The sequence below is a fragment of the Limulus polyphemus genome, unplaced genomic scaffold (assembly GCF_000517525.1).
Source record: "Limulus polyphemus unplaced genomic scaffold, Limulus_polyphemus-2.1.2 Scaffold1794, whole genome shotgun sequence".
Classification (NCBI taxonomy): domain Eukaryota; kingdom Metazoa; phylum Arthropoda; class Merostomata; order Xiphosura; family Limulidae; genus Limulus; species Limulus polyphemus.
Genome location: NW_013667404.1, coordinates 81,010 through 89,802, shown reverse-complemented (window position 1 = coordinate 89,802; position 8,793 = coordinate 81,010). Strand labels below are relative to the sequence as shown.

Below are 8,793 nucleotides of genomic sequence, written 5' to 3'. Positions count from 1 at the left end.
ATAAATCACAGCGATTCACAATCTCGATAACTTTGCTCTCTATGAGTGGAAAACACACACACTAGCTCGAAACAGAATCGTAAATTACCGGGAACTCTCTTCATTCATTCCCGCAGGCTTTCTCTACCAGGCTTATATACTAATGAAGGGGGCGTTTCGAATACACTCGGTCCTCCCCGATTATTCATGATCATTCGAGAAATTCATCACGTTTCACCAGCGTCACGTGACTTCTGCTGCCATAACACTTCAATGTTAGCTATTTTAATTTAAAATCACGGTTGCATAGCATTGCTGCCTCATATCAGAGTTTTTATCAAAGGCAGAAAAGCTATTAAATTTACAGGAAGTTCGATGGTAATCTAAATGTTTAATACATCTATTGGTATTCACATCAGCCTCCTCTCAACTTTGAACCTTGATCCTACCCTGCTTTACAGAAAAATGTAACCAGGACTGTTTGGATATATTTTTGTTTTTATTTCAATGCACAAGTTTCGGTTAGGGATGATTTTCAGTTTGTATTCTCCTGTTTTCATTCAAACGTACAAAATATTCTTCCTCGTCACCTATAAAAATATTTAAAAAGAAATAAGTCCATATAAAAAAAAACAGAACCAACATCAACTTTTAATATTACTCTATTGTACACCTTATACTGCTCATTGAGTCGGACTCGCGCACGAAAACTTGCCACTATGACAGAGCGCCGTAAAGTGAAGAATATTACAGGACTGTAGGCACATGTCACGAAACTGCTCATTTAAAACGGATGCACAAACTACACATTTCAGGTGTGTGTACTATTCCTAAAATTAAAAAAGTGGTATGAAACACAGGAGAGGGTAAATGCCCCTGCTTTCTTCCAAATGGCGCCTGTAGGGCCAATTAGAGGGGGGACCAGGATAGTTTGTTTTTTGAATTTCGCGCAAAGCTACACGAGGGCTAACTGCGCTAGCCATCTCTAATTTAGCAGTGTAAGACTAGATGGAAGGCAGCTAGTTATCACCACCCATCGCCAACTCTTGGGCTACTCTTTTACCAACGAATAGTGGGATTGACCGTCACATTCTAACGCCCCCACGGCTGAAAGGGCGAGCATGTTTGGTGAGACAGGGAGACCAAGTGAGCCATTTGGCCCGGGCCTCAAGCTCAAAGGAGGTCTTAAGTTTAAACCCTTGTTATTCCTTATTTTCATTGGTTAAGTTTCGCGACTTGTTTTTATGTGTCTCCCAATCAGACCAAAATGTAAAACACACACACTCAGCTTAAAGCTGTAAATTATACATACAAATTAAATATTCAAATTATGTTTCACTTTTCTTTTGGGCTAATGATTGTCTTTTTTTTTTCATGTGCCATTATTTTGTATTTTTATTATAACCAGGTGCCTCAAAAGATAGAAGTGACCTGGACCTCTCTGAACCTCTGAGAAGGCATGGGCACCTGTGAGTAAATGGTGAGATAAGCAAATTTTATTTTCACAACATGAACGCTAACAGAAATTGCATTTGGACGAAACTTCTATAACACTTCATGATCTATTTACAATTACAATTTTTAAATTATTTAACACTTCATGAGTTGACAGAAAATTTTTCGTTGATGGACTTTTGTTAATTTGACTTATATAGATTTTTTAACATGCAGAAGGTGCAATGGAATGTTAAATTAGATCAAATAATGAGTCAGCGATAACTTGCTTGATCCTAAATCTAACGCAGCAAGTTTTACACGCATGGTGAAGAAATTAAGCAAAGAAAGAAAAAAATATTGTTAATTCTTCGTTCGTTTGATAATTTCCTGTAAAAATTCTTCCCGAGAAACTTCAGCGATACAAGTCTTTTCTTAAATAAAACTAGTTTATTCTTTCTCAATTCAACTTTGCTATACACTTAATTTCCACAGTCACTTTAACTTAAACACACGCTATAATTCACAACGAACGATTCACGCCCTTAACTTACGACTTGACTCGATTATCTTTCTCTATCTCTTCATTCTGCAATTATTCATATATCTGCCGTCACTTCTCGTCGGTCTTATATATATACGAAATAGAGGGCGTCTGGAGAACACTCGAGGCTTCACATGGACATGATCTTTCTAGAATCTCATGACGTATTACTAGGGTCACGTGACTTCCACTGTCGTAACAATATGTTTGTGTTCGTGTTGAGATACTACAACTATCTAAGGATTAAACTATCACTATCAAAATTTCTTTAAACTGGCTACTACTTGTAACCTGTAAAAAGTATTAACAATCAAGTCTTCAAGGTCGGCTAGATATTTTGTCACGTGTGTTTGTATTTGAAATAAATATTTCTAGTGACTTTAAACCAAAACTATTTTATTTTTCAAGTTTTATATTTCTTATTTTTACCTTTCCTTCTCTATTCTAGTTCTTACCTTCTTCGTTTCCAGTTAACTAGTTTTGACATGAGGCTGCTGATTCAAACTATCAAACTGTTTTCCTTATCTCCTTACATAGGTGTGGTCCAAACCCTAGGAAAGAATATCGGAATAGGCTGGAAACATCATGCAGATCGACTTCAGCTTTTATGTTTCATTGACAAATCAATCGTCAAAACAATCATCCTATAATATACGAATGTTGTTTAATTTTGGTAATGATTAACAACATCATATAACTGCTCCAGTTTTTAGACCAAAAGAAAGACCTGTAGTATTAGAACAAAATACAGTAAGTTACCATGACGGTTTCACGTGAAACAAGCAAACAAAACAAAAGTTACTTCTATCAAAAAATAAACAAGTTAACCAGAATATTGTAATAAAACTTATCACACTGTAGTACAAGTTCTTACAATATTTTGTTAACTTGTACTACAGTGTGATAAGTTTTAATAAGTTTTATTACAATATTTTGTTGCACACTGTAGTACAAACATAGTGAGGTTAAACTGTTGTTGAGTAGTTCCAAAAGTTCAGGCAAGACAATCTTTTAAAAGCTTCGTTTTGGGTTTACTTACTGATTAAATATCATTTTATTACACGTTACAGCTTTTACAGTAAGGAAAATCATTTTATAGAACAGTTACCTGTTCTAAAAAAATAATCTTCCTTATCTATAAAAGCTGTAACTTGTTTGTTTGTAATTAAGCACAAAGCTACACAATGGGCTAATGGTGCTCTGCCCACCACGGGGATCGAAACCCGGATTCTAGCGTTGTAACTCCGCAGACATACTGCTGTGCCATTGGGGGCAACTGCAGAGTAACAAGCACTTGAGAAAGTAGAGTAAAAACAAAAATTTCACAAAACTACATTTTTTTCATTCTGACTTACTAACGTTGTTGGAAATCATAGCTCTCTTTTGCCGTTACCTTATGCAGATCTAAATGCACATGATTCAATTACGCTACCTTTGCTAAAGGCGTTTTTCTTAGTATTACTTATAACTTTGGTATTAACAATAACTATTTTGCAACATTACAAACGAGCTAACAGTAGACTAGTAGCTATATTATATGATTACGAGCATGCTCTGTGAGTTGCGAAGTAACAATCCGCCCTCATATCACGTGCGGGTGCACGATTGCTTATAATGAAGCGCTATGTAATCAGCCTGCACCTGTATCAGCTAAGTAAAAAAAAAATGTGGACAATGTAAATTCTTTAGGTCTAGATTCTAGCTATGATCTAACCTTTTAAAACGAAGTTTTCAGTTCTATACATCTGACTCGAGAGTTCTGTGTTGGACAAAGCAATTCTATCATAGTAATTGGTGCCTAAGACGTAAGGACGAACGCTACCACTGCCAAAGTCTGACATGATCTCACTAGAGCGCTCTGGACTGAAAACAAGAACCATAAGTTGTATGATTTACCTTTGCATTGTTTTCAAACTAAGTGTGACCCATTGATATCTAAGGTTGTACTTGAAACAGTGCAATTTATATAATATTCCTTTCAAGGAAACAGAACGAGAGAAATGGAGAAAATCTTGAAAAATATTTGACCCAGCAAAGAGAGCATTTGTGCAAGAATAGAGATAAGGTTACAAACAGTATTGATGAATATGCGAAACAAGCCTTAGTCATTAATCCAACCGAAAAAACAAAAAAAAAATGCTGCCACCCTGGCTATGTGGAAGAAAAACTACAGCACAGATATCAGCAAATACCAGGGAATGTCGAGAGATAGCTGTAAGGAAAGCTATGAGAAGGATAGGCCTAAAGCCCCGTCACTCTCTAAAATTGGCACCAAGAAAAGCTACGAGAAGAATAGGCCTAAAGCCCAGTCACTCTCGAGACTTAGTATCAAAAAAGCTATGAGACAAGTGTATAAAAATTAGGAAGTAGGAATGGGAGCACCAAAAAGTAAGGAAACAAGGTAGGAATAGGCTAGTCAACATTATAACACGTGGTGGTTTTTGATACGATGCAACCTCAAAGTGAGTGTGACAATCATTTCGCTCATTCCTAATTCGTGTTTTGCTTTGAACTTTGATCTAATTATAGACATGAATTGAGTTTCATCAGTAGCTAATTCTTTCTAAATATTTAAAATTTTCAAAAATCAGCAGTTTTGATAGTATTCTTTTGGCCAACCCCTTACCAGTCAGATAGCTATAATGTCTCCCATAAGTAAAGTATGACTATTGGAGCTTCCTATCTCACTTGCAACATCAAACATCCCCTTTATGACGTCATGCTTTTCGTTAGGGTCATGTAATTTGATACATACATGTATCTATACTTGATTGCTGAAACAATGTTTACAACAGATATATTTAGCTATACACACCTCTCATTTAGTTTGAACAATTATCAAGTTACAAAAAGTACATGATGTATGAATTGGCGAAACGATAGCCATACCCAGTCCCACCAAACATGCTCGCCCTTTCAGCCGTGGGGTGTTATAATGTGACGGTCAATCCCACTATTCGTTGGTAAAAGAATAGCCCAAGAGTTGGCGGTGGGTGTTGATGACTAGCTACCTTCCCTCTAGTCTTATACTGCTAAATTAGGGACGGCTAGCGCAGATAGACCTCGTGTAGCTTTGCGCGAAATTCAAAAAAGCAAACAAAAACAAACATCATTGAGCATATCTCTTTTGGCGCCAAATTTATTAGAAGGGAACGTGAGCGCTCATTGTTTGATGAAAGGGGCGCTACGGCAAAAAAAGATCGGGAAACAGTGAATTTTAAACAATGATGAGGAATTTTAAAATCGACGGCGCGTTTCGCTCAATCCAGAGCTCAACAAGTCGGCTGGAACACAACAGACACAATAGTGGTCGGAACACTATTTATATAAGTCATTTGTTACAACAACAGTTGTTATGGTGTAAATGACTTTATCAGGCTGGCGAAACATGATTATAATAGCAAGTGAAAGTTTTTCATTATTAGCTCATAAAAATTTTAGACTTCATTATCATTGTTTCCTTATTGTTATATGCACATTAAAGTTTTACGTTTTGTTTTTCGTTTAATAAAGCTTAGAAATGCTTTTCGTTTTGTTCTTGAACTTTTAGGATTTCGTATAACTGTTTATTTGCTGAAATTTTAGGTTTCCTTTTTATGGTTTACTTATTTAAGTTTTAGGATTTTTATTTTTTTTTTAGTTAAATTTTTTGCTTACTGTTCTTGTTTGAAGTTAATCACAAAGCTAAACAATAGGTTATCTGTGCTCTTCCGGTTTCTAGCGTTGCAAGTCCGCAGACATACCGCTGTGCCACTGTTTTTTTTGTTTTTTTTTACTTATTGAAGCGGCCGAGCACAACCTAGTGGTTAGCGTGCCGGACTGTGTATCCGAGATTCCATGGTTCGCGCCCCTTTATCGCCAAAAACAAGAGTTATAACAGTGACAGTCAAATCCCACTATTCTATTAGAGCAGTCAACAAGTTGGCGGTAGGTACTGTTGAATAGCTGCCTTTCCTCTGGGTTATCATTTCAAATTAAGGACGGCTAACGCAGATAGCCTTCGAGTAGCTTTGCTCAAAATACCCCGTCGAAATTCCACAACTTATTGAAGTCTTAGGATTGCTTTTTGCTACTTTGGTTTACTTATTTAACCAATGGATGCGTCGAACGTAGTATGGTTGGAATAATATTATTATACACTATACCAATTTTTGAAAATCACTAAGAGACTAGTTGTATAATGCAGTGTTAAAAAATATAACAGGCCTAATATAACGACAAATAAGTTAAGTAATCATGTTTCGCCAGCTTTAAAATGACGTTCACACCCTGACAAAAATAAAAGTTTATAAACAGTGTTTAAAATCTTATATTTTATTCCTATACAATTTATACTGGTGATAATAATTAAGTGGACATTTATGAGGAGTTAAAACGCGCGATTGTTTTAAATTTTTCAGTATAATACCTAAATAAGTAAAAATTCCTCCCGACATTAGAAAAAGTTTATAGAAATGCATATAGGATACATAATTTTTAAGAATATACTGTCAAATAAGGGTAAATTTAGAAATAAATTGTTTGTTTGAAGTTAAACACAAAGCTACACAATGGACTATCTGTGCTGTACCCACCACGCGTAACGAAACCCGGTTGTCAACGCTATAAGTCCGAAGACATGCCGCTGTGCCACTGGTGGCATTAGAAATACTTCCACACAAAAATAAATAATAATTTTAGGACCAACTTTAAATGCTAACAGAACGTATAAAACTTGTATTTTTCATGATGATTTTAGTGACGCGTGTTCTGTGTATACTTTTTCTAAATTAGAAATAAACTTATAATTAGACTAAGTTATTAGCCTATTATCCCAGGGGTATATATCTGTTTTATTTACGGTTTTACTGAATACACATATGTATAAGCACACAAACAGAAACATTCACCAACTCAACATGGTAGTTGTTCCAGACGCTTTGAGTGCAAGAAATTTATTTATTTCATAACTTTGACCTCATCGCTTTCCAGTATCAATAACACAATGGGTTTCATTTTAATCCACATACTTGGAACAGATACCAGCCTTCGACTATAAGCCTTATCATATTATAATCCCCAAATGGATTTAGGCTTTCTTAATAATTACTAAGATATTGTCCAGAGGCAAATTTCCCCCAGCGGCTCAACACTAAGTCCACGACGCTAAAAATCGGGTTTCGATATCCGTGGTGGGCAGAGCACAGACAGTCCATTGTGTAGCTATGCGCTTAATAAAAATCACACCAGAAAAAAATGCACTGGGCATTGACGACTGGTTACCAACAAGTTTAATGATGTAAAAATTATACTTGACAATACATTCACTTCGCTGAAAAACTAAAGGAAGACATAATTAATAAAAATATGTCTGGTAATTAACTAACCACATCTGAAAAAATAAGAAAATAAATTAAAACCTACTCATTTTACTGATCATCAAAGTAGTAAAACAAATAAAACCACAACTTACCTAGTTTCACACATACTATTTGTCTAGAAAGAATTCAAACACAACCTGTAACACACATTTTCCACAATGAGACTAACTATTCGATCGACAGACTTTAACACGCATGCTCAGTATACACTAATTGGGTATGCAACAACTGTTGATTGTTTAACACGATCAGTCGTGTATTTATTTGTTGTTTAGTCGATATTATAATTCAAGAAAAACGAAACGGAAATAGTCACACAAGGTTTATTCAATAATCGTTACACCTTCTAGACACGGGTTATTTTGTGCTTACCATCAGAGATGACAATAATGTTTATCGTCTCCAGCCATTATTAATGTTTATAGGCATAACTTAGCAGTGACGTATTACGACTAAAAATCGCCACTACCATGGTATACATATCCGGCTCACGTTGCGGCTGTGGCTACCATGGAAGAATGCAGAAATTACGGAAATAAAGTTGTTGTTAAGCACAAAGCTATACAAATGGCTATCCGCACTATGCCCACCGCGGGTTTCTAGCAGTATGAACTACAGTGATCAAATGTTTTTGTATAAGTATCAGTGTCACTTCTACAACGTGCAAAGTATTACCCTCTTGTGTTTTGTTGCTGCATACGCTTTAATTTATTATAAACATGCTTTAGTAAACTGCTTATAAAAATAGGATTTGTTTTTGTTTTATCTGCACAAAAACGTGAATTTTGACAAAGAGCAATTACAAAGATTGAACTAAAACCAAACTAATTTCTTGAAGTGGAACTTTTGTTTTTTAATGCTTGCTGTAAAATAGACTACAGGAGACATACACGGACATCTTTGGAATAAAATGTCCAATAAGTTTATTTATTTATTTCAATTTATTTATCCGAGTTCATTTATCCAAATTTATCTTATTAGTTGATAGTGTGGTAGGCTCCGACTTTCTTAAAAATAGCAAATGTGTGAATAAAAACATTGCATTTAACTGATATATGTATGTAATGTGGCCATAGCACCAGACATGTATCTTGGCCGGGTACTCTATTGATAGCCACGCAGTGAAGTCTTTATAATGTTCTTGCACATTTGCTGCTATAACAGTTAAGTTACCAATGCATTTCCTTATATCAGTTTTGCAGAAGTTGAGAACCCCATTAGCAACTAAAGATTCGCTATGTTACACCTCCAGTCGTTAGTTGATTTTCCGTAACTTCGTTCCGACGAAACTTTAGCGACTCAAGTTCTTTTTTAATAAAACTAGTTTATTCTTTCCGAATATAACTTTACGATACACTTAATTTCAACAGTCGCGCTATAACAAACGTTATATCTCACGTGGCCAACAATATTTTGTCCGCATACATTCAATTACTCATTACACTGTTCCCGTCACGTTGTGACCGTCTTATATAT

General features: G+C 35.5%; 1 long non-coding RNA gene across 1 annotated transcript in view; it reads right to left on the bottom strand.

Annotated features, from left to right (window-relative positions):
• Positions 1-404: 404 nt before the first annotated feature.
• The window catches only part of LOC111087148, a 21,762-nt gene continuing 13,373 nt past the window's right edge, over positions 405-8,793 (bottom strand). Inside the window, exons 3-4 of the long non-coding RNA XR_002611865.1 lie at positions 2,413-2,601; positions 405-569 (exon numbers count right to left, since the gene is read on the bottom strand). This is a non-coding gene — a long non-coding RNA (uncharacterized LOC111087148). The remainder of the gene's footprint in view (positions 570-2,412; positions 2,602-8,793) is intronic.